This window comes from Mustela erminea, chromosome 8, assembly GCF_009829155.1.
Source record: "Mustela erminea isolate mMusErm1 chromosome 8, mMusErm1.Pri, whole genome shotgun sequence".
Lineage (NCBI taxonomy): Eukaryota > Metazoa > Chordata > Mammalia > Carnivora > Mustelidae > Mustela > Mustela erminea.
The window spans coordinates 4,658,132-4,685,194 of NC_045621.1; the positions used below are offsets into that span (position 1 = coordinate 4,658,132).

Sequence of the window (27,063 nt, forward strand, 5' to 3'; positions counted from 1 at the left end):
CAATAATAACTGTAAAATAATGTGGAACAATTAGTTTTTCTTGCATGCTCAGAATTTGTGTTGACATCAGTTGGCATTAGTTAATGCATATATTGGAGAGGGGGAAATTAAGGTGCCAATAACCAAGTTTCATATTCATTTTTATTAGTAACTTTTTTGCTTTAGATAAAGAAATTTTTTTTGAAAATACATGTTCTAGCATCCCACTAGCAAGAGAAATTAATATACAGCATTTTCTCTTAAAACCCAATGACTTTCCAAACAATGACACTCTTAAAAAATGAACAACATATTCCTTTGAGTTTTACCAGATTAACTGGTTTACCTGTTTCAAAACTGAGTCTATGCTGCTTTTTCATATCCTGAAAGCTCATGATAATTTACTTGGTAATTTACTTGGTTAAGGCAGTTTTCATGCTTATATTAAGCGTAAGAATTGGTCACAAAAGTTGAATTTTACCATCAGGGTTGAACTTTCCTCAAATGCACATGGTTCCCTATAATGACTAATGGTTTGCCAATGTAAATTATCCTCCTCATCGTTGTCTTTGTGATGTCCTGGGTAGGTTTGCTATTGTTTTCTTAGTCTCCCTTCATCGTGTGTGTGTGTCTGTGTGTGTGTGTATATATATATTTATATATATTTTATAAATGTGTGTATATATATATATCACATATGTAATAATAGTAATTATTATTGTTTTTTGCCATGTGGTTCTGATTGGTCCATAGCCAACTTATATTTCACTGTAGATGGGAAAGTCCTCTAGAGCTTCTCTCCTCGGATTTTACAAGGGCAGGAGCTTAGAAGGTAACTTGAATGAGGGGACAGAGCCAAAGGCATAAAGAGGTTCATGTTTTGAGCTTAAGAGTATTTTACAGCTAAAATAATAAATGGCAATACAACTGAATACACATATTATACTATTTAGACCCAGAACCTGCTGCTTCTTTTGCGACTGAACCAAAACCCTGAATGATCAACTATAACTTTTAAATAACAGTGTAAAGAGGAATATAATTCAATTCCTTTCAGCACCATATTTAGTGAAAATTTTTGTAAAAATAAATGAGGAAGTAAAAACTGATCCCCATGAAGGACAGAAATGGATAGAAATGTACCTGTCCAACTGGATAGGTGGTTTTGTCAGGGTGCTTCTGTGTATTATCTCACAGGTCTGACATGGCAGAGAATTCTTAAGGAAATCCTTAAGGAAGGAACATCATGGAATTTACATCACGGAAATAACAACATCGTGGAATTTAGTAAGGCAACATCGTGGAATCTAGTAAGGCATAAATTCAGTTATCTTTCTTATTTTGAAAATAAATTCTGAAAATAAAATCACATGCTTTAAAATGGCAAAATTCACAAACTATTCTAATTTTATTTTCAAAAGTGTTCACAGTAATACTAAAATTAAATTGTGGGGCAACTCAATAAAGCTGACACTTTTCTTGAAGAAAAAGAAATACAGAAAACATTTTTAAGAGCAAAAATAAAGAATAATAATCCTTATGATATAAAGGATCCTTATGATATATAATATAATCCTTACGATATAAAGAATCTTGTTGATACAGAGAATCTTGTCACTAATTCACTTTGGAGGCAAAGACCGAAAGACTTTCCATCATGGTACTGGGGTAAGCTAATGGCAAAGCTAGATATTATCAGAGTATTTAATTAGGGCTTCTAATTCAAGCTTAGTGCTTCCTGCACTCTGGGAATAAAAGTATTTTATAACTTACTTTAAACACAAAATAAATAAATAAACTGTCTAAATATTTAGAGGCCACAACCAACAAATGCAATGTCTATAAGATAAATATGCTTCATAGTTTTGACATAATCCATATTTTGAGGTTAAGTTATATTCAGAGGTCATATGACTAACTTAAAAGCTGCTTTGGACATTCATCATGGCTTTGTCTTCTGTTCTCATCCTATAAACCGTGAAGAGGTTTTCATAAGGAGAAGAAGGTAATGGGAGGAAGGGATGTTATGATTTTGGAAGACGTTATCCCCAGAATACAGAAAACAGAATTGGGAAGGGTGCTCTGCTGCTTTGAAAGAGGAAGCAGTTGACGTTACTTAACTTTCTCGTCTGCTTAGGCTGTGACCTGGTCATCCATTTACAATGAAATCAATGGAATATTAATTGGGCCTTATTCCAAGGACAGTTGGAATTTTTTTATGTGAAGAGATTTGCAACTGAATTTGAAAATTTTATATACATAAATGTAGATGAAGCATTAATATAAAGTAACAGAAATGGGACTCTCTTTATTAGACAGGTGATTCTTTTAACGGTTTAAGAAGTACTATTCCAAAGCTTATTCACTGCCATTTAAACATTAGATACACACTCTGCATAGAAGAGAATGCTTCTTGCATGACTGGTTTCTTTCAAATTAGTCTTCTAAGTTTATAAACTTAATTTCAGGCTACAAATGTTCTCATTATTTTGAAAATTATGAAAAGAAAATGCATTTTAAAATTTGGATGTATCTCTAAGTTTGAGTCTTCTGCAAGTGTTCTGAAAACACAAAATATATTTTTGCATCACCTTTACTATTATTTTTTATTTACATATACAAACAATATTTGATAGGAATCAAACAATCAGATTTGTGTATACAATATATTTTGCAGATGGAATAGTTAGGAGCACATACATTTTTAAACAACTGAAGAAAATCATGTCCACTTCACCTTAGGTATTTACTGAGATGAAGTTTTAAAACTTTTCTAGTACCTTTCTCTGTAATTGTTTATTTCAAGCACACTCGCCACACTGTGCACAGCATGCTTTGCAAAGAACAGCAAGTTAAGGGCATTTCACAATAGAATTACATGGATTTAGCTATAATTCCAGTTTATTCATTTCCTAAGTCATGTACCATATCATCTTATCTATAGCCAAAGCTTATAAAGAGCACATTTTTTAACATAGTCCCTTTTGATCTATGCTAACAGAAATATATTGTTAGCTTGATAGCAATCACCTGTCAGTTTAGATAATAATTCACTCAAACATTGCAAATGGATTTTAAGATACAACAGATACCTTCAGTTGACCTACCATACACTCTTCTCTCAGAGCAATAAGCATCGGACCACTCATTTTAAGTCTAACCAAAATGGAATAAATTTTCATTGCAGTTCCAAGCACTGGCTTTTGTCTTTGTGGTGGAGCAGAAGGAGTAAGACAATTGCAGGTCTTCGTGTCTGCATGGTACTTCTGTGTGCTCTTTGACCTCCATGCTCTTTTACGGTCCTCATATTTCTAAATTTAATTGGGTTATGGAAACCTCTGACAAAATATATTCCCATTTAGAGTTCCTGTTAGCCTAAAACTCTTTTAAAGAAGTGAAGAAGGTGTAAGACTATGATTATAGGTACACTACATGTGATCACCTTTAGACGCCATCCAAGTGGTAATAACGCTCTCTGCTTAAACAACAGCTGAGAGGAAACAAGAGAGGAACAAAGGTCACAGGCACCTGTGCCTCCGTTAACCAAATACAAGAGTGAGATACACATGATTCTGTGCTTGCCATTCAATAGCCTGTAATGTCATTTCATAATCCCTGAGGGTGGGAAGTGGCCCCCCAAATAATAGTATCTCACTTGAATTTAACCACAATAGCAAGGTCAAGTAAGAGTGCTGATTCACACAACTGTACCCCTAAAACAAATCAAAACAAAATACTATGCAGCCATCAAAAAAAAAAAGAAAAGAAAAGAAGAAAAAAGAAATCTTGCCATTTGCAACGACGTGGATGGAACTAGAGGGTATTATGCTGAGCGAAATAAGTCAGTCAGAGAAAGACAATTACATATGGTCTCTCTGATATGAGGAATTTGGAGGCGGGGGGGTCAGGGGGGTAGGGAGGGAAAAAATGAAACAAGATGGGACCAGGGAGGGAGACAAACCGTAAGAGACTCTTAATCCCAGGAAATAAACTGAGGGTTGCTGGGGGGTGGGAGTGGGGGAGTAGGGGTAGAGAGGCTGGATTATGGACACTGAGGAGGGGACGTGGGCAGTGAGTGCTGCAAACTGGGTAAGACTGACGATGCACAGACCTGAACCCCTGAAGCAAAGAATACATATATTAATTAAAAAATAAAATAAAAATAAAAACAAACTGACTTTTTATCCAGTGACTAGTATGAAATGTAAGGTCATAGTCTACTGAGCAAAAACACCCTCAATCCGAATCTCAGTTGAATGGACTCCTCATCTCCCTTTGTGAAAAAAATCTCTTTTTAAAAATTTTATTAATGTGCAATTTTAAAATTTTTTGGTCAATATAAAATTACTGTTTTTAAAACAGTTTTCTTGCCATTCAGAATTAGAATAATTTGCTCCCAAAATGCTAAAGTCGCAGTAGGTAAAGTGTAAAGAAACAGAGTTTCCCTGTAGATGCTTCCTGATTAGATAGGAGAGTCTGAAGCAAGGTGAGCCAAAGTTCTACCCTGTTTTCCCTTATCAAGTATTTATCAGGGCAGCTGGCTAGAGCAGAAGCAGTCTAGGCTCTTCTCTCCATTGGATGATAAAAGTCAAATTCGAAAAATAAGGACAAATTAGCTAAATTGACTTTTCAATAAAACTGTAATTCCTGAAGATTTTTTTCTTATAGGGAAATGGCCATCCTCCGCAGTCTGAAGGGCAGCAGAGGAAGACCTCTAAGAGAGTGTCTTCTGGCAGCTGATCCACTGAACCCAGTGCGTGGATCTGAGTGAGGACTGCAAACATTTTCTTAAAGTACTGGAAAAAACTGATAAAATACTAGTCCGTTTAGTTATTCAAAAGGAATTGACATGAATATTTCAGAGTATTTCAGTAATAGAAACCAGACATGAAATTGTGTTTAGAATTGTTTTTAAAACCAGAGGTCTTGTATTTTTGAAATTCCCAAGAATGTCAACTTTCCAAGACTACATTAGCACTTGGTTACTATTCTCAAAACACAGCCAGTAGCAGTCCCAGGGCAGACACTGGGAGTGGAGGAGCCCCCGGGACGACCTCCGTCCTTTCCTCTCCCCTTCCTCCGTCTATTCCAGCTGACTCTACTTCCATCTGGAGAACAAACGGGGTATTCTTCTCTCTAGAAGTAAGAACTGAGAGTGCGAGCCATGTTCATGTCGAAACTGCGTTCTGCTGCCGTCAACAAGCCTGTGGTATGTTCAGTATCTGAGCGATAGTGAGCTAGGGTTTCCTCCTCGAAGGGAGGTCCATGAACTTATTCTTTGGCAAGCTTGGGGCATTGGGAACTCTGACAGCTTTCAGGTCCAGGTTTTTAATCAAATCAAGTATTTTTATTTTTTATTTTATTTTGTTTCTGTATGGATTTATTTCTTAGCAAATAATAATATTTTTTTAAGGTTCATTTATTTATTTTAGTGGGAGAGGGAGGGAGCATGAGCAGGAGGGGTAGGAGAGGGAGAGAGACTCTCAGGAGACTCGGTTCTGCGCATGGAACCCAACGTGGGGCTCAACCTCATGGCCCCGAGATCACCACCTGAGAAGAAACCGAAAGTCCAACCTCAACCAACTGTGCCACCCGGGCGTCCCTCAAACCAAGTATGCTTGTGTGTACATCTCTTGTTGCTATTGTGTTTCACTTGGATTGGTAATGTTCAGTTTTCCTAAACCCTTGAACTAGGACCAAAACTACTTTCCTTATTCACAATTATGTAAGCATAACTTGAATTGTCCCGATTCTCTGATGGTTCCAGATGGCTCATATACAGATCCCCACAACTTAGAGAGATTGGCTTCAGTTTTTTAACAACTATGTCAAATTAATTACTGGCAGCTTCAAAGGCTGTTTAAAAGAAAAGGGTTTTCTACTCAATTTTCTTGGTTTGGCATGCGGAATTGCATCATATGCCTCAGACTCTGCTGCTACCCAACAGATTCAGGCACTAAAAGCACATAGACATGTATGTTCATTTCAAGAGTTATTTTCCCCAACTTGGTTAGGTCTCATCCCATGGCCTTCTTTCACATCTAAGGAGTCTGTGTCACAAAACATTTAATGAATTGCTCAAAATCACATCAGCAAGTACAAGTCAAGCTTGGATAAGCAGCCGGGGTCTCGTTTCCATGCCGATGCCTTCATAAACCACGTGGTTAACAGTGAGTCACTTTTTTTACACCTTTGGAGTAACAGTATATTCTGGTTTCACAAATCTGAATAAAACTAGGTTAATTAATGGAAAAAATGTAGACGCCTTTTAGTTTTTCAAAATGTTTTTATAAGCATTGCTCATATCCAAGTGTATTATAAATGTATATACCACTCTAGATCATGGACAAAAGTTTCTGATAGATGTTCACAGAGGAAATATTATCCTGATAATGGATTAAGTTTCTGCTCACATTTATTCACATTTTTATTGTCAAAGTTAGTAAATGTTTTAAATAGCAAAAAAAAAAAATATTTTTTTAAAGATTTATTTGTTTGAGAGAGAGAGAGCTGGGGGGTGCGGTAGGCAGGGGAGAGGGAGAGAGAGAATCTCAAGCAGATTCCCTGCTGAGTGCAGAGCCCCATGCAGAGTTCAGTCTCAAGACTGTGAAATCATGACCTAAGCCAAAATCAAGAAAGAGTTGGAGGCTTAACCACCTGAGCCACCCAGGTGCCCCAATAAATATTCACTTTTATAACTAATTTTGTATGCTTTCTTTTAAAATTGAACTCAAAATCTTATAGGCTTGATAGAGATTGCATTAAATCAGTAAATTCCTTTCGGTAGTATGAAAATTTTAACTATGTTAATTCTTCCAACCCATGAGCGCAGTGTATCTTTTCATCTCAATTTCTTTTGTCAGTGTCTCACAGTTTTCAGAATACAGGTCTTTCACCTCCTTGGTTAAGATCATTTCTTTGTATTTTATTCTTTTTGATGTGATTGTGAATAGGATCTTTTTCTTAATTTCTCTTTCTGATAGCTTCTTACTAGTTTATAGAAATACAACAGACCTTTGTATATTAATTTTATATCCTACAACTTTCTGGAATTCACTTATTTTAATCGTTTTGGTAGAGATCATAGGGTTTCTATATATAGTATCATGTCATGTACAAATAGTGACAGCTTTTCTTCTTCCTTTCCAGTGTGAGTGCCTTTTATTTACTTATTTTTCTTATTAGTTGCTCTGGCTAGAACTTCCAATACTGGGTTGAATAAAAGCGGCAAGACAGGGCAACTTTGTCTTATTCCTGATCCTAGAGAAAAGCTTTCAGGTTTTCACTGTCGAATACGAAGTTAGCTACGTGTTTCTCATATGTGGTCCTTATTATGCTGTGGTATCTTCCCTTCATATACATTTTGTTGAGAGTTTTAATCATAAATAGATATTAAATTTTGTTAAATGATTTTTCTGCATCTAGTGAGATGATCATATGATCCTTACCCTTCATTTTGTTAATGTGTTAGATCACGATGACTGAATTGCAGATGTTAGACCATCTTTGCATTTCTGGAATGAATCCCACTTGATCATGGTATATGATCCTTTAATTAATTAATTAATTAATTAATTTCATTTTATTTGTTTTATTTTTAATTTTTAAACTTATTTTTTATTATTTTTATTTTTTATTTTGGTGTATGATCATTTTATTGTATTAAGTTGAATTTGAATTTGTTTTACTAATATTTTGTTGAGGACAATTTCATGATGTATAAAAATATGGAAGCACAATCATGTACACCTGAAACTAACATAATATTGTATGTCAATTATAACTTAGCATAAAGAATTTTAGGCTTGAGTCCTAGTTTAGGTAATATTATTTCACAGAAGAATCCAAAGGGAAGGGAGATCATGTAGTTGGTAAATGGACAAGCTGGGTTAGGAGCCCCTGGGTTCTGACTCAAGTGCACAAGTGCTGAATCACTAGACTATACTGCATCCCAGGTAGTTCCTCAGGCTGTACCAGCTTCTGAGGATGCAGACTCTATCTTCTTGATTGGAACTCTATTAAACGTGGTAGATGGCGCTTTCTCCTCACTAAATATTAGTCCATCTAAAGAAAGAGCTCAGATCCACAAAAACAAGTATTATGCCGATGTTAGACAAAGCACATGCTGTGGAAAGTTCTCTTCCTTATCAACATAATGGAGATAACTATTACTCCAAGTTGTTGGAGGAATAAATGAGATTCTTCACGTAAATCATATGGCAGGGTATGTGGTACATACAAAGACTCAATAAATGTGATTTAACTTAGCTTTAGGGCAACTAATATAAAAAATTAGAAGGAACTGAAACGTTAAGTAATAATATCATGACAGGGACATGTGTATAAAACAAACACAAATTATGGAAGCTTATGTAGTAAGACACTATTATCACCTAAAAAGTAAGAACAAGTAAGATGAGTCATTCGCTTCACTTAGCTTTTGGTCATTTTGCAATGGTTAGTCCAAGAATGAAAGTCCTGCTTCGAGCCTACTGTCACTACATAGGTCATGTATTCTTCTGTTGAAAGCCACGTAGTAGCATTCTATCTCGCTCAGGATAGAGGGCAGAGCACACACAGTGGTGACACAGAAGGCTCCCAGAATGTGCCCTGGACCCAACCTCATTTTCCCGGTTTTTCTCCTTCACTCTGCCCCAGCTACACTAGTCTTGTAGTTCTTCAAACAGGACCTAGAATGCTTTGCCCCTCAGATATCTCCGTGGCTCATTCTCCCTCACATCTTTAAGTTTTGTTTTAATGTCTCTTTCCGGTAAGATTTTTCTAACTATCCTATGGGAAATTGCAAACTTCAGTGTATTCCTAGAATGAAGATCATTTATTTTTTTTTCTCTCTGAGCATTCTGTGGTGTGAAATATTGAAGCTGGGTCTCCTTGAGTTTTTCCCAAAATCCTAGGATGGATCACTTCGGGACCTAAGTAATGGGAATAGTGATATCCTCTTAATTTAGAATTAGAGCTGGATGCCCAGAAACTCAGAAACTGAGTTTTATTATTCTGTAAAACATGCTTATGGCCCTATAACTCAATTTCTCATTGAATAGGTCTTCCTGGATATTATTTTTTCCTAAAATTCTGTTTTCTCATGATTATTCCTGACTCCAAGGGGTATCCTTTTACTGAACAAGAGTACACCAAGCTGGGCACAGTTGCTGCCTGTATTTCCTTTCCTTATGCCCATTTACTAGCCTCCACTGACCAGTGAGTACCTTTATCAATGACATGATTATTAGATTTCCTCTCATTTGCTGTCATACATGCGCTTGGATCTTGGCTAATATGTGGATCTTTCGGTTTTGGGTTCACCTTCACACATGTGTCCTTATATGGGTTTGTCCTTAGAACAATTGGTCTTTGTTTTGTTTCTGTTGGGCTGGCAGAAAGGGCTACTTAAGATGACGAAAGTTCCCGCCACAAGACCGGAGCTCGGACAGCAGAACAAAGGCCCAAGCAGGAAACTGAGACCCCCGCCCCGGGCTCTGTGGACCAATGGGACCCCAATGAGCAGGCGAGATATCTGAATAAGGGAAACTTGCCAAAGACCCCTGAGCTCCCCTCGAGACCCCTTAAAAGCCCCTCTTCCCTGCCTTGGGCGCGACTTCCGCCACTCTGCTTTCCAGAGTCGCGGAACCTGGCCAGAGGGTGCCCACCTCCTCCTGGGGCAACTTTCCGGACTCCCCTTCTCCTGAGCCCTGAAACTTCGCCAGAGAGTTTAATAAATCTTGCCTTGCACCCACTTCGCCTGGTGTTGTGTTTATCTCGCCGGAAAAACTTTACAGTTTCCATTTCAGAACTGTAGGAATCTTAGTTTCATGAGGGGTCAGATCTGACTTTTGTATCCTGTCTGGTTCTTTTGCCAATTATATATTAACAAAACCCTAATTGTGACTCAGTATCTAATTCTTAATAGAAGCATTTAAGAAGGTAGCCCTGCCTTAAATTCTGCAAATAAAACACCTGCTAGAGCACTATATAGATCACAGATTATTGTATCTTGAGTGAGGCAGTCTGTCTGCTAGCATTTAGAGTTGGATTCCAGGGTTTTCTGGGTGAAAATCCAATCAATGGCGAGGTCACTGGTAGAAGGAGAATGAAAATGAAATTGTATGCCTTTGTTTTATGCAGAGCTGTTGTAACTCTGAGATGGGCGCATACTTGGCATGTTTGAAGAGCTGAGGAAGAAAGAAAAAGAGTAGGAGGAGACAAAATCAGAGAGATAGCAGGGGTTAGACAATCATATTGTTGTGAAGTTCATTACATGACTTGATTTCTGTCTGAATGAGATGGAAAGCCACTGGAAGTTTTGTGTAGCATTTATTTACACAGTTTTATTTATACATTTATAAATCTATTTATAAAAGTTATTTTTTGCTCTGACTGCTCGGAAAGAGGCTATAGGAAAGCAGCCGTCCACGAGACTGAGGCAGAGTGTGGTGGCTGAGGTAGGGGCGGTAGCTGTAGGCACTGGGGAGAATATCGTATATGTTTTCTATGGAGCTTCTGTTTTTGTTTTTTTTTTTTTTTAACAATGATACTCCCCCTTTTATTTATTTTTTTTGTACCTGAGATATTTATTTATTTATTTATTTGTTATTAACATATAATGCATTATTTGTTTCAGGGGTATAAGTCTGTGATCAATGTAGCTTCTAACAGGATTTCCTGATAGATAAGATGCGGATTTTGAGAGAAAAAAGAAGGTAAGCGTTCGGGGCTAAAATTTTTGGTATGAACAGGTGGAGAATGCCCTTCGACACAGAAACTGGGAGAATAAGGTGTGTCAAATTCGGGGAAGATTATCGGAATAATTTCCAGTTATGTTAGTTTTCTTTGAGAGAACATAAACTTACTTATACGAGATTTTATTTTAAAGTCTGAAAATACAGGTCAGATATTTCTAACCCTGCAAACTCATTATATTGTGTACTTTAGCTTAGTCTTCCAATTCATACTGCAATATATAAAACCATTAAAATAGCATTAAAAAACACAAAGTGGTTATTGGCAAACATTTTAATGCAAAAATCTGACAATTTTAAACCTCTTCTATTCATATTGTATTCATCTTGGATGATTTAACTGGATGAATTAAAGATAACATAAATTATTCAACTGTAAATGATTTAAAAGCAAAGAGCACATTCATTTTATCATTTTTTTTTTTCTTAGAGCCTTTCATTAAAATTCAGCCATTCTGCAATTAATTGTCACAGTTTTCTGGCCAATACATTCATTTCCTATCACATTCAAAGAAAATTATTTGAATTTTAAAAATCTTATTCTACATGTAGTTTATTGAACATTTCAAGTCTTGACAGTTTAATTCTATATTTGTGTTATGAAAGGCAGTTCTTTTCTTTTTACCTGTCTTCCTTCTTTAAGTTAGTTGTAGGTGAAATTGTAACCCTGACTGTTACCTCCTGTTAACTTAAGACAAGAAAATATGTATGAATATCATGAAAAGATTTGACCTGCAAACTTTTCATTTATTGAAAAGGCTGTTTTTGGATTTTACCACATGAATTATTACCAGAATGCTTTAAATATTCATAAGAAGTCTAATTGATGTTGTAATGTCGAGCAACACACTCTTCATTTGACCTATTCCAAAATGACACAATTTTTTTTTTACGAAATTATTTCAACATTCGTGAGATAGAAGTTGATTATGTATGTATTTCATGAAGCGTTATGGAAGTGAACCTTAAGTTTAATACTGTTTTTACATGTCCCTTTCTCCCTTAGGTAATATAATCCATTTTACAATAAGTATGATAAATATAATCATTTATTGGACATATCTACCAAGCCCTGAGCCTGTACTTTAGGCAGCTATTTCCCAAATCCTGTAGGTAAAAATAACAACAGCTACTCTTTTGTAGAGATCTTCCGGGTGCTGGCGCTGGACAACACACCTTCTGCCGTAACCCCACCAGCTTCCACAGTTCCCTTCAAAGAAGACGCCCTTGTTATGTCTATTTTGTAAATACAGAAACGGGAGCGAAGAGTTATAAAGTGTGTGGTCCGACATCCCACAATGTAAGTGGTAGGTAGCGGTTTTCCTGGGCAGTGTAACTCCAGAACTGGAATACTGAATCCTAAACACAATGGCACGCTTCTCTAATTCCACTGGCACGTCTGAACTTGCAATACTGAGTCACCACTCACTACCTGCCAGGACTGTGTCGTGACGTAACTACAAAGCTTGTTACTTTCAGATCTGTGGAAAATATAAAAGAGAACCTTCCTTATCACATCTTTAATTCCATTGCCTTTTCTTCAGGAAGGACTTCAGCTAATGTTTTCTAAGCAGATAAGAATTATAATATGTCCCAATTTTGAGAAATACTTTAGAAAATGCAGTTTGAGTCAGAAGGAAGTTTAAGGAAGTCACTATGGGGCCCTCTAAAATACTCTTGGTGCAGTAGAAACTGGCAAACAAGGCAAAAAAAAAAAAAAAAAAAGCTTGAAGAGCAAGTTATTAATGTGTACGAGTAGCTTTAACACTATATGTGTATCCTGAGTAGGATAATTCTATTTGTAGGCATTTATCCCAAGTAACAAAGATGAGCATAAAGATTAAATCCCATGGATGAAGGCCAAAGTGATTGGGATACCGTGAAAAACCAGGATCTGACATTTCTAAAAACAGGAGTTATTTAAACAATAAAGCAACGTTAGACCTTCTTTAAACACGATGTTTGAGAAGCATATTTATCGATACAGAAATAAGGTCACAACAAACCATTATCAGGAAAACATAAACTATGGAAAATATATATAAACTATGTTCCTCTTTGGGGTTTTAAAATGTATCTTGGTATTGGTAATGCAGGTAAAAATTATTTTATTTTTGTGGATTTTTTTGTTTTTTATTATTTATACAATAAAAAGATAATGACAATAAAACCAAACAGTTATTGTAAGAAAGCCACCATTTCATGTGTCTTCCTTTCCTGAAACATTGTCAGTGCTCAGCTTGTATCATTTTCAAAAGAGGTCCATGATTTATGAATTTGTTAATTATCTTATTGAATGAAGAATAAATTATACCCTTTTGAAAATGACTTTTGAAAAAGAATCTATGCTTGAAATGTGAAATCCATTCGTCCAAAATAACAAACTCTAAGTACTTCCTGTCTGCTTGACACTTTTTTCGTGCTTTGGGAGATTTCCCAAGATGAAGAGTACATGGCCTCAGACCCTATGGAGCTCACAAACAGAAGAAGAAACAAAACACACAACACCCAACCACTATTTTAGACGAAACATAAGGAGTATGTCAATAGTGATTAAAAGTCTTACAGTACCAGGGAGATAGAAAATGTTTTCCAATTATGGAACCAAGGGAAGTAAAACAGAGATGATGGCATTTGATCTTGATGTTGGGTTTGGAAAGGACTGGACTTCTATGGAGGAAGTCAAGGAGTTCAGCATTTCCAGAGGGTGAGAGTTACATGAGAAATACTTGGGTGAGAACTGGAGTAAATAACATGTTTTGTTCTATATAGTGAATATTTTTTAAGGATAGTGAAATATAAGCCTGGAAGGAATGCTAAAATGAAGTCTAAATATTCTGGCAGAAAAAAAAGCTAAGTTGTTTGGACTTTGTCATCTATTGATTAGGGAGCTACCAAAAATTTCTGAATAAAGAAATGACATTACCTATGTTAAGTATAAATATTATTAAGATTAAATGTACTTAGGATCAAGGGGCTATTAAATCTTATACAGATCAATGGAGCCATAGATTCTGAGTAGTTCAGCATTACATGAAATAAAGAAACTTGGTATCTTAATTGATCTGTACAAAAGTAAAAGAGAAAAATCTTCAGAAAAAAATTTTCATTTCAATTACAGTATGTGGAAAATAATCTGATCTCTTACTAGAGATTTTTTTAAAAGATTCTTTTTTTTTTTTTAAAAGATTTTATTTATTTGACAGAGATCACAAGTAGGCAGAGAGAGAGAGAGGAGGAAGCAGGCTCCCCAAGGAGCAGAGAGCCCAATGTGGGGCTCGATCCCAGGACCCTGGGATCATGACCTGAGCCGAAGGCAGAGGCTTTAACCCACTGAGCCACCCAGGCGCCCCTTTTTCTTAAATTGACTTAAACAATACTCTAAATCTTACCATGAGTATCAGCACAAATACTCATGCTAGCTACAATCATTTGTAGATAATTAAGATCCTTAATTAGGAAAAACATAGCTTTTCTAAAGCAGAACTGCCCAAAGGATATGATAATATGTGCTGATAAAACAGTCTATCAAAACAGGGGTCAAAGTTTTGAGGACCTGGAAAATGTGCATGCATTCAAAATATATTTATTCTATATTTATAAGATACTGAGATCTCTGTTAATTTCCCAAATAAAATAATTCAAGTGACTTCTCCACATACGTCTTTGTGAGTGCATATGCTGCAGTAAACACTTCTGTGTCTCAAGGAGAACAGTCTCATTGTATAAGTGGTGTTGGACAGTGTAGGAATCACAAAGTAACAAGTGAAAACAATAGATCATCTTGTTCATCTTCTGTTTGCCTGGTCAATATCTCTCGGGTCTCTACCAAAGAAACCATGGGACCTCTTTTTTAGAAAAAAATCAAAACAGATAATTTCTGTTTAATAATGTTATAATGACAATGTGTTATAAAATAAGTTCACTTTGTTGTTGTTCTGGGATTGAGAAAATGAAAATAGTCAGTTCTCTAATAAAAGTGACCTATTATCTTAGTTAATTCAAGCAGGTCAACATTTAAATTAATTTTCCAGCTGGTTATTAACTGCTCATTTCACAAACAGGTCTCTAATCTGGCCAGCAAGCTCAAAATGGGTACTTCTGGTGAAACAGAGCTTGGATATGACAAATAAAATAAGTGGTTAAATCAAAACAACTTTTGGTGACCCTAACAACAATTTGAATTGCATACTATATTCATAAAGGTTGTTTGCATAATATACTTGTAAGATGGACAAGATTTTATTTAAACATAAATCTTCTTGCAATAAAAATGGATGTTAGACAATTCCATAGCCCTCTCTAGACAAAAACAATTCCCAGGTCATTGTTCTATGCCTTATAACTTTCATTTTTAAATCCTTTAATAATCTTTGTTAATCCATTACAACAAATTCTCTATAACAATCCTAAATTGTTAAGCATTAAACTACTACTATTTTTGAAAAAACATCAGGGAGAAGGCTATTGTACACTACGGGTGCAAATGTGCAAATGGTGCAGCTGCTGTGTGAAATAATTTGACAATTCCTTGGAAGGTTAAACCTAATTATCACACACCTCAGTACTTTTACTCCAAAGTGTATATCAAAGTATACACTTGAAATAATTGAAAATAGGGACTCAAACAGACACTTGTACACCATGTTCATCACACATTAGCCTCAAAGGTCAAAAGGTGTAAACAATCTAATTGTTCATCAAATGAATAAACACAATGTATCATCCATGTACAGATAGAATAGGATTCAGCTATACTAGAGCAATGAAGCTGTGATATATGTTACAAGATGGATGAACCTTTGATAACACTATGACAAGTGAAATAAGCCAGACACAAACGGGCAAATATTACATGATTCCACTTATGAGAAAAATCTAGACTATGTAGGCAAGTTCAGAGAGCACAAAGCAGATTAGAGTTTTTTAGTGGGGAGTTATTGTTAATTGATAGTTTCTGTTTAGGGTGATCGGAATGTTTTTGAAATAGAAAATGGTGATGACTGCACAATTTTGTGAATGTAATTAATGCCACTGATTGTACACCTAACAATGGCTAAAATAGACAATTTTATGTTACACAGTTTACATTTATGCATAAATGCATCAATGGAAGCTATGTGCAATAAATAATTAGTATGAGTCCCTGAACTATATTTTTATTTATGGATCCTAGAGTGCACTTTTAAAAAATCAATAGAACCATAGAGTTGGTTCATACGTACTCTCCTGCAGGCTAATCCTGCAAATCCCTCTCTGCTACGTTGATGTGTTGCTGGTTGCCCTTCTTACCAATCTTTCCATCTCCTCAAGGTATTTTTTTCCTCTCTAGTGCATCGATCCTCATTGCATTTAATTCTAACCACTTCTATTTGAACAGGACATGTTAAATTGTTAGCCAATAATAAGTGGTAATTATTGAAGATGCCTTTGGACTTAATGAACACTCTCCTTATTATCTCTATTACGGATGACGAAGAGGGGAAGGGGTAGACAGCTGCAAGAGAGACTTCGAGTGCCAGGTCCAGTCTCCACAGTGTTACAGTGTACATGGTGACGAGGGAGGAGGGAGGGACAGAGGTCATAATGACTATGAGGTTCTTGGCTTACAGATTTGCATTGAAATGGTAAATTCTCGAAAATTAACTTTGATCTGTGTCATAGGTTTGCATGTATGTGTGGAGGAGGTAAATTTGGATTTGGATTTTTAAGTTGCTGGTGTTTTTAATGCAATTTGGTGGGGGAGGACACTTGGGTGGCTCCGTCGTTAAGTGTTTGCCTTTGGCTTAGGTCAGGATCCCAGGGTCCTAGGACAGAGACCCACATCGGGCTCCCTGCTCAGTTAGGAGGGCTCCATCTGCCACTTCCCCTGCTTGTGCTCCTTCCCTCTTTCAAATAAATAAATAAGACCTTCTTAAAAAGAGAAATTTTGAGATATATCTAATGACCATGTTGTGTGGGCAATTATGTTTCCAAGTCCGAAACTCAAAGAATTTTGTACTAGAGACATAAATAAAAAGCCATTAGCATATAGATCACAAAGTCATCGGTATAGATGATACGGCTTAGGGGGAAATTTTAGAATAAGACATGGAAGTGAAACCAAAAAAAGAGAGGAAAGAACAGTAGAGAATCGCCAGTCTTCCACTGAAGATCTTTAATATTTAATGTCTGGATGATGAGGATGAGCCAGCCAAAGAGGCAGAGAAGTTGCTCCTGGAGCTGTAAAAGGAAAGTTGGCCTGGAAACCCATGAAACTGAAGGAACAGAGGGTTTTCAAAGACTAAGAGGTCGGTGGAGTCACCTCCTTGTAAGCCCTCAAACTGAGACTGAAAGATGTGCTCTGTAGTTCATAACCCGCACATCACGGGTAACTCTACAGAGAGCTGTTTATGTGGCACGACACGGTAGAAAGCCAAGTTGAAGTAGGTTGAACGTGACTAGGGAGGGAAGTAACTGAGTTAGAGAGTATCAACACTATTGAACAAGGAGAGAAAAAGGACTGGTACCTAGAGGTGGAAAGAGACATTGGTGGTTGTTTTAACCCGTGTCTTTCATCTTTAGAATAAAAATCTAACTATACCTTTTTTTTTTAATTTTTTTTATTTTTTATAAACATATATTTTTATCCCCAGGGATACAGGTCTGTGAATCGCCAGGTTTACACACTCTAACTATACCTTTTTATTTGCAGACTTAATGATTTACTTGAGAGAGAGAGAGAGAGAACGCACGCAGGGAGAGGGAGGAGAGAGAATCTTAAGTAGACTCCCCGATGAGTATGGAGCCTGACGTGGGGTTCGTTCTAGACTCCGAGATCATGACCTGGGCTGAAATCAAGATTCAGCTGCTTAACCAACTGAGCCACACAGGTGTCCCCAAAATCTATCTATGCTTATATTTTCTTTTCTGTCGAAACAATAAATCTCTCCTTCCTTTCAAGGCTAAACACTTGCCGAGCTCTTCTACCTATTCCAGGACATATAGCATCTATTAAGTATTTACTCCATGCTAATTTATCACAAACAAAAAATTTTAAGATTTGTTGCAATTCTTATACATCATTTTGTATTAATTTCTCATTCATTGAGAAATTAGTCCTTTCTTTTCTTCTTCTTTTTGTTTGAGAACTTACTCCTTTTCTATCTAACACAGCTGAATCATTTTTTTAAAAAGATGTTTTGTCTATTATTCCATTTACAAATGGCTTCTCTTGGGTAATAACTGTAGATACATATTTCAGAATTTCATGTGTTTAGGTTTCACTAATGCTAAAAGTTGTACAAAAGTACTTAAAATTAATGTTACCATCTGTTAAAGGTATTTGTTGATTTCAAAATGTTTAGGTTCATGTACTGTTGAAAAAAATATCAGAACTACAGCAAATGTTAGAAAGATTATTTCAGTTGTATTCTTATTTCTACTAGTATTGTTAATAATGAAAAGATTAATCATTGGGTAGTTTGAATAGACAAGTCCTCATCTTGCTATTTTTCAGAAATTACAATGTTCTATAGAAAAGATGACTTTTTAAATACATTTTTAATGTCTTAGTTATCACATATCATATACTAACATGAAACAAGAAACAAGAAAACTAATTTATATGAATTAATACTAGTCTTATGATTATGAAAAGTAAACTTTATGAAAAAAATGTTACAAAACATTTTTTTGATATCTCTTCATTAAGAAATTTCTTTTCTCTTAACAGAAATGATATAAAACAAATATGGCATTTAACCATTTAACATTAAGTTAATTCTAATAAGCTATTTAGATTGTTTTGAATACATATGGTGGTAAACATAATTAACACCTCTAAGAATAGTAGAATAAAATGAAAGACATTTTTCAATATATAGTGAACTTATAAAATTAACATAATACAAGTTCTGAAATAGTGATTTTAATATGGGCAGTTGCTCAAAAGTAAGTGACGTGAAGAGTAGCTAACAGTCGCTGAGTACTTAGGTTTCACTAGATACTTTATCTCATTGTTTATCTACAGCTTCTTAATGAGGTACTATTATTACTCCTGTACACTGACAGCAACTGAAGCTTGGAGAAGTGGACATCACTGATAAGAAGTAGAGGAGACATCTGGACTCAGATCGGACTTCACAGCTTGGCTGTTATCCGCAATGCTTTAGTAACATGCACAACCAAAGCTGATAGAGGGTTTCTTCTTAGAATTACTCTTTTTCCTGAGAACAATAAAGAATTAGGAAAGTGTGTGTGTATGTGTGTGTATTACAGCCCTTAATCGATGCTAAGTTTGGGGATATTTTTCATTAAAAAGCAAAAACCACAAAATCAAATGTCAAACTAACAGCTCAAACTGTGGAGAACATGAATATAGTTCTTAGTCCAAAAGAGATATATCAAGTTATGTGAAAATAAAATTCACATACGGTTACCTATTTTTATAGAAGATAATTTTACATTATCATGTGGTACTTAATCTTGAATTTTGAAAATACATTTGGAGTAAATAAAATGAAAATTAAAAAGATATTGATACATATAAGCTTAATTTAATAATTATGATTAATAAGGGACAGCACAAGCTTGCTGATAGAAGTCTGAATGTTATTCTGTGAGCAAAATGAAAGTAAACAGATGAATCAATTCAAAGCATATACAGTGAAGTTACTATATTTTATGAAAAGAATATTATAAGTTGCTATCATTAGTTATTGGGTATAACCATAAAGGAAACAATTTAGTAATTTTTGTTGTTGATGTGAATGTTGTGAACAGACTGACAAAAGGGCTGCATTATTTTATTCAAAGAGTAACAACCTATGTCTAAGAAGGTGTTCCTTGAGAGCTGACCCGCATCTGTAGGAGACTCATCTTTTAGAAATATTTTGATATAAGTTAACATTATGGCCAGTACTGTGAAGTAAGAAACGAAGGTATCAGTTCTCAAATGAAGATCAGAATTATAAAAAATGTTAAATTTCACTGCAGCACGCTATTTACGATTGCTGATAAAAATCTGTAAAACTTTTAAGCAAGAGATCAAACATTTATTGCTCAATAAACATTCAGAACAATAACATTTTATATATGTAGTTATTTTATTGAAAAAATAAGTATTTCTTTTTCTTACTTTGATCACTAACAGCTCCATTTTAGTAAGTGCTACTATATATATTCCCAATAGATGGTTTGTGGTTAAGAAGAGTCATTCTTGGGGCACCTGGGTGGCTCAGTTGTTAGGTGGTTGCTTTCGGCTTGGGTCAGGATCCTAGGGTCCTGGGATGGAGCCCCACAACAGGGCTCCCTGCTCAGTGGAGTTTTTCCCCCTCCCGCCCCCCAACTTGTGGTCCCTCTCTAGCTGTGTCTCTGTCAAATAAATAAGATCTTAAAAAAAAAAAGTCATTTTTTTTTCTTAGTTCTGATATTTGTGATTATTTTAACCAACTATTTTTTATAACAAATGAGTCTTTAAAATATAATTACCAATAGATGGGGGCTATCAGAGAACAGCTATAATCGAAGCTGACACAAAGATTATTTGTTTCAGAAATCTTACATCAGTGTGGCACTCTCTCCAATTATAGAAAGCTACATTTAAAGATATTTTCATGAACTATAGATGATGTGGAATATGTTTCTGAGAACTATAATCAACTCAATGATAAGCAGATTTTAAAATATCTAACATCAAATTGGTATATACTTACATATAGTTGCCATAAGAAAAAGAAAAATATTGGTAATAGGTTAACTACTAAGTAGAACGACAGACACTTGAAGTGGAGGGGATTGGCATTTTTTTGAAAAGAAAGCTAGGGATCCAAATACAATATCAGGAAAGAAAAAATGAGTTAAAAGTGTATAAGTAAGTGGAAGGTTCTTCCATAAAGTTGACAGCATTGAACTAATCTACTAGAGAATAATTTGCTTTTATGTCTTTATGATTTACATCCAAAAGACTAAGAATCTTTTCAATCTCAACAATGATCTAGTCAAAATGGAGGGTGTGTACCCAGAACTTTAGACTGGAGCTCACTTCATAATAGAAGAATGTGCCAGCAGATGCCTTGGAGCCTCCTGAGGTGACCCCCTCGAGTGACTACTAGTTTGTTGAGCAAGTTCTCTGAGAATCCTGTGTCTAATGGGCCATCGCTTTGTGGTGAAGATTTCAGGAATGACAGAACTATTCCACTAGGATAGCTCTAAGAGAATCCGTTTCAACACAGAAAACTGTGTTGTGTTTAAGGGCTATACGCAGGCTGCGGTGAAGGAGAAGACCTTTCCTCTCGCCAGCTCCGAGGAGCCCTCAGCATGTGTCCCATAATGCCTCCACATGACGGGACGCTCGGTAAACAGTGAAAGAGACTTGCTGAGTTTAATTATGTAAGTTGTTTCCGGAACTGAGAGCTTATTCAGCACAACTAAATATGAAGGCTGTTTTCTCCTTTTAAAAAATTATAACAATTTATGCCTGAAAAAGATAAATTCTCTGAAGACAGTTTTCTTTATACAGCAGATTTAAAATGTTTATAAAGGTAGTCTGATCTAGACCCGAGTTGTTCAGATATGGAAATCCTTTATGTTTATTTCCTTTTCTGCTTCCCATACAGTTTTTATAACTCTTTCTCCTGGTGACTAGTCTCAGAAAATAATTCAAATATGTCTTTAAAAAATACCATTTTTGTTGCTATATATTTTACCACAGTTATTTAGGGAATATGTGATAATATAACTTCTAAATTGGCAAGAATGTCTACATGCTACTCCCAGACTTATTAAATAGGTTACCTATTTTTAAATGTCGTATCTCTCTGGTCTTTGGTTTTAGAGCAGAGGTCAGCAATTTTTTTTTTTTTCTGTAAGGTGCCAGATAATAAATACTTTAGAACCACGGACTACAAAGCAAAATCAACAACATTATATAGATACTAATATGACAAGACAGAAACCAAATTCCCACAATTTTTTATTGATGACATTCAAAATGTAATAAAAATTGAGTACAGTTTTGTGTAATACAGATCTACTCTTGAGAAAATATAATTGTTTGGGAGGAATTGCTTAATTGTGGTCCAAACTGAGTGATCCCTACCATCAAAATGAATTGTAGATGTTCTTTTGTAATGTGATTTCATATATTAACTCTTTGAATATATTTTTTCACCCAGGTATGTGATACCGAATGCTGGTATAAATGCATGAACACACGGTTTTAATTGAATATATTTATCTCTCGGAAGGAATTTACAGAATTCTATTAGATCATCTTGATATTTGCCTTTTAGCTTGTCTTTAAATTGTAGATTAATGACTTCCAGTTGAAGGTTAGGTGGAAACTCTTCAATTGCAAAGTAAAATGCATTTTGAAAAATGCGAATTTCCCTTGCCCTCCTCGAGGCTTGAAAAGTGCTGTGGGACTATAGTTTGAGCTCTGAAAATATATCTGCTACAAATTTCTGTGAAAATGGGAGATCTCACTTCTTGATTTAACTTTGTAGCGAGAGTGGCTACAGCAGCTTGACATTACTTGTGATTCAAACAACATCAGCGTTCTCAAAATTACTTTGTAGCAGAGTGAGTGTAATACATGGACGCTGTTTGCTTGCAATTTTAGATTGAATTTATTAAGAAAGATTATCAAATCTGCAGCAAATATGTATTTCTGAAGCCAACTTGACATAAATCACAGTGGCTGAAGGTTAAACTTGGCCATGAGGCTGTACATTTCAGCCCTGTTCTAAAGGCTACCAAAGGCCATGGTTTGCATTGTTCCACTATAAATATTCATTGTTTTTTATTTGTCTTGAGCAAGATGTAGAGAACCCTTATAGTGGCCATCCTTTCATGAATTTCTTGAACAATCATTTGCTGAGGGCTCACCATGTTATTTGAAGTCTACTAGGTGCCAGGGAACTAAAAACAGCCGCATTGGAGACACGGGAGCCACATTCCCATATAATACAGTACATGTGGAAAAGAAATATGCAAATGTACTATAGGAGCAAAGTGAAGAAAGCCAATTAATTGTGATTTATCCGACTTATCAGACTGTATTTGAATCCGATGGGAAAGGGGAAGATATCAGGTCCTAGTCATAAAGCATCTGTAGTAATTTCCTAAGGAGAGAAGTCAAGAAAGGGAACTCCAGGCAAAGAGACCACGTCGTACACAGAGGGCTGGAGGCGTGAGAAGATGCCAGAGCCACGAGGGCCAGTGGAAGCCAAGTGGAAGGAGAGGAGAGGGCAGGGAAGACGTGGCTGGAGAGGCCGGAGGTCACTGAGGTGGCCTAGGGAGCCAGAGCTCACAAGCTCCGATACGCAAACAAATCACCTGGACAACTGGACAAGTGCGATGTCCCATCCAGTTGCTGGGGCTTCCGCTCTGCCCTCCTAACAAGACCCCAGGCGGCGGTGATACGGCGGCTGGAGGAGGACCACGCGTGAACAGCAAGACTCCCGGCGACGCTAAGGTCTGAGCCCTCCCCCCTCTGCTGTGGATCCTTTGCTCGGGGAAGTGACACAACCAAACTCTGGCATTTCAAAGACAAAGCGGTAGCTAGAAGGGGTATGGACACATGTAGGAAGAGAAGCTTGTTCAGGAGAAGAATCCTGAGAGCCCACGGTAAGATGTGATAATGATGACACACACTGTAAAAACACTCAACAGGTAAATATGCAAAATATGTGGAATGGTTTGATAAAAATAGTGAAGTAGCAATAGCAGTGTTCCCTGAAAAATAGTCATCCGGCAGCCATAATAAAATCTGGCCTGACTCCATCCCAACCCCTCTATTCTCCAGTGGAAAAGCAAAAGCAGGATTTGATTCCCTCAGCACTAAAAAAGAGTACTTAGTAACAGGACTCATTCCAACAGGATATATACAAGAGAAATATTTTGGCATATAATAGCTAACCTCCACTCTGCTGAAAGTGATGTCAGAGGAACTTAGACTCTGCCAAAGTGGGAGTTTTATTTTAAGGTTTCAGAAAAAAAAATTCAGATGGTAAATTACGTGGATCTTCTTAAGAATGGGACAGGCATTTCTCCTTTTGGAGTGGCTTAGTTCTGCCAAAGAACCGTGTGGTTTTTACTGTCCTTTTCAATACAGCGCGTGTACTTCACTGTGTGACTTCTGGTCGCGACCAACGGGCAGTGAGAGCCTGTTTGTGAAACTGACTGTGTGCATCTGCTTGGTCCGAAGACTAATTTAGTGCAGAATAATGAGATCAGAAGATTAACCTTACGGAATGAATATGCATCTTAACGCTACATATAAATAAAAATATCCTTTATTTTATATACATTTTAAAAGAATACTAACAGGTATTAGTAAATAGAGCTAGATGCTTGCCTTACTGAATGTGATTTAATTATTTACAAACACAGGAAAACGTAACAGAATGGCAAAAATGTAACGTGAAGGGTGTAAGAATCAGATTGGAATTGGAATCCAGAAATGAACTTAAGGAATGCATCTGATTTTAAGATGTTTATGTGATAACAAGGCACACGGATCGAGCTCTGAGCTTTAGAGCAGCAATGCAGTAGATAAAGCTATTTAACTATTTTTCTATGTGAATGTCAAAACAGCTTCTCCTTTGCACCAAATGGAAGAAAAGTGAATAAGGCACCTTATAGCTTCACAGTAAAATTATTTTAAAGGAGAAAATGACTTTTCATCCCTTGGCAAGTTGCGTAGCTCATTCTTGATGTGCTAATGGCCGTGGCCACATAGCGCTTCTGAAGTAGAGATCTGTCCGTTCGTGTTTACTGAGGCAACATCTGTGACATCTGGCAGGACTTTATTTCACATTTAGTTGTCCTATGCTGAACTTCAGACAGGATGAGTTAATCTGATTTTCTCTTACTTGTTTTGATAAATAAATTTACATTTTTTTTCTAGAGTCAAAAACCGAGGTGATTTCTCCAGGTTACAAAACACTTACACGGAGTGACTCAAGGGAAGTCAACAACACTTATTAACTCTTTGAGTTTAGAAACGGGACCTACTGTGTGCGCACAGAATTGGTGTCCCAGTGTAGTCTGCAGTAACAGGAGAACATGCGGTAAATCCACATGACCATTACTAGGACGACAACCAGGAGACATACATATACGCTGTTAGAAACTGGTAGTTTCAAATTGACCTTTCTCCTGTGGCACTGATTTTCTACTACATTACTACAAGGGAATCTTTAATGAAAGGTTTCCAAATCTCTATCAACTGCTGTTCCCAACTAAATCTTCTCCTAAAATCAATATTCTTGTTTATAAACTAGCTCTCTGAGTTATTACAAATCATGATGATGTTTTGAACAAGCTAATGGTCAAAAGAATGTTAATCGATTTTCCTGCTTGGGAAAAAAACGGTGCAGATAGCTGCCTTTTATTCAACACTGAGTCGGTTCATTTGTAGACTGATTTAATTTTGATTCAGGAGGAATATGAGAAGTAAGAAAATGTTTGAATTTTCGACTCACTCCTTTCTGTTGTGACATTTTGTTCTTTCCTTCCATCATCTCCAGGAGTTTGCCGACTGGCACTGACAGGAGTGTAAAACTACTGCAAATTGTTACTCCAGCGGCACCTGCCTGCCAACATCTGATCAGCGGCGCCTCTCGTGCACCTTTCACTCTTTCCTCGCTGACGTCGGAGCCCACGGGGCCGCTGGGCTCTGCCTCTGACCCTGCGGCACGGAGTGGGATCACCCGACTCCCCCCACTTTAAGACAAACATGCACGAACGCCATCATCATGAAAATGAACGTCTAGTCTGCAGATCGGAGGGCTTGTGGGGCACCGTAGGGGCGAGCACTCATACTCTTCTCTCTCTGTGGCTTCATTTGCACTGATTTATCCATCTCTCCATCTCAGCGGTTATCAACTGCATCCCCTGTCACTAACCTGAGAATGCAGAGAAGCTTTCCCTATTGAAGACATTCTAATGGGGCTCTGCGGGTCACCTGACAAAAGCTGGCAGAAGTGATAGATGCTGTGTTCTTCCTTCTGTGGAGTTGGATGCTTTCCACCATCGCTGGGTCAAATTAGGACTCCTGAGAATAATATCTGGATCCCCTACATAGTTCTGAAATGCCATGATCTTCTGAATGGATAAGATCAGCAAGTATTTCAAATTTATGTAGTCAACCTCGGAGAACTAGACTGAACACATAAAACTTTTCAGATGACAGAAAACATGAATAAGCAGGTAGAAAATGGGTTTCTTGGCTGACATATGGCAAATGAAGTTTAAACACGTAAGGACAGGAGAGTAATTCATATTGATTGTAAAACTAAAAGGAAACACAAATATATTCTTCCAGTATTTCAAATTTTGTCATCACAAGTCATGGGTGCCTTCTTATTCCCCCGAACCCACCCTCTGCACAACATGCACATCCCTTCTGAAGACTAGATATTAGTCACTCTAACACCATTTTGTTTCTTGCATAGTAGTTACCCTTCAGGTTTTTAAAATCCATAATATACCCAGGATTAAGTCTTTCCCACTAGTTGGTAGGATCTTCTATTCTCTCAAAAGCTGTTATGACCAAACTTCTCACAGAAGAGGCACTAATTAATTAGGAAAGCATACCGTGAAAGAGCCATTCCTGTTTATTGTCCCAAACATCACCTTATGAAATTATACACTACAGAAATATATTTTTTAAGTTTTCTCGTTTGGAAGGGAACTTGTTTAGAAACTAGTGTGTCTCTAGGGTTTGAGAAATTACCTTCTTTGTCTTAGTTCTAACTGAATATTATCTTAAAGTAGAAGTCAGGTCTTAAGACATATGCAGTAGAAAGGAGATGAATGAGTAAAACAGATAAAACTGTTACTCAGGTATTATATAAAGAAAGTCCACTTACGCAATAAGAAGAAAAATCATTCACCACAACTTCAACTCAAAAAGTATACCTTGTAATTTTTAAAAAAAATAAATGTTATAGAATTATAAATGTTCTTGTATTATAACCAGTATTATACTGTATTGACTGTTTCACTTAGACATCGTTCTAAAGGGTTAATTGTTAAATTCACCAAGAATATCCTTATACTTGCACTATGCCGTGAATTAAGTTCAGACAAAAAATATTTTAGAGAAAGTTTAATACATTTTTTTGTTTTAGAAAATACCAATAAACATAGACATACCTACCAAAAATCCAAGTGGAAAAGGAAAAATTCAGTCTATTATTCAGATATTTGAGAAAGAAGCAAACACAAAAGGTAAGGTATTTGTAGAGCACTTCCTGAAACATTTTTATCTTCATTCATTACGGCTAGTTGGATACTGCTTTATGCATAAAATAAGTCCTTAATATGCTGTGCTAATTAA

General features: G+C 36.3%; 1 protein-coding gene and 1 long non-coding RNA gene across 5 annotated transcripts in view; one reads left to right on the forward strand and one right to left on the reverse strand.

The window, feature by feature from the left end:
* Positions 1–27,063, reverse strand: part of TMEFF2 (transmembrane protein with EGF like and two follistatin like domains 2) — a 243,227-nt gene that overhangs the window by 150,034 nt on the left and 66,130 nt on the right. The gene's annotated exons all lie outside the window — the stretch shown is intronic.
* Positions 5,486–26,844, forward strand: LOC116596973. 3 transcript variants are annotated; one of them, XR_004288398.1, is made up of 4 exons: positions 5,486–5,495; positions 16,309–16,363; positions 21,893–23,390; positions 25,250–26,844. It is a non-coding gene; the product is annotated as an uncharacterized LOC116596973 (long non-coding RNA). The 3 variants fall into 3 exon arrangements; XR_004288399.1 differs by having other exon boundaries at positions 21,893–23,345; XR_004288400.1 differs by lacking the exons at positions 5,486–5,495; positions 16,309–16,363 and adding an exon at positions 20,198–21,107.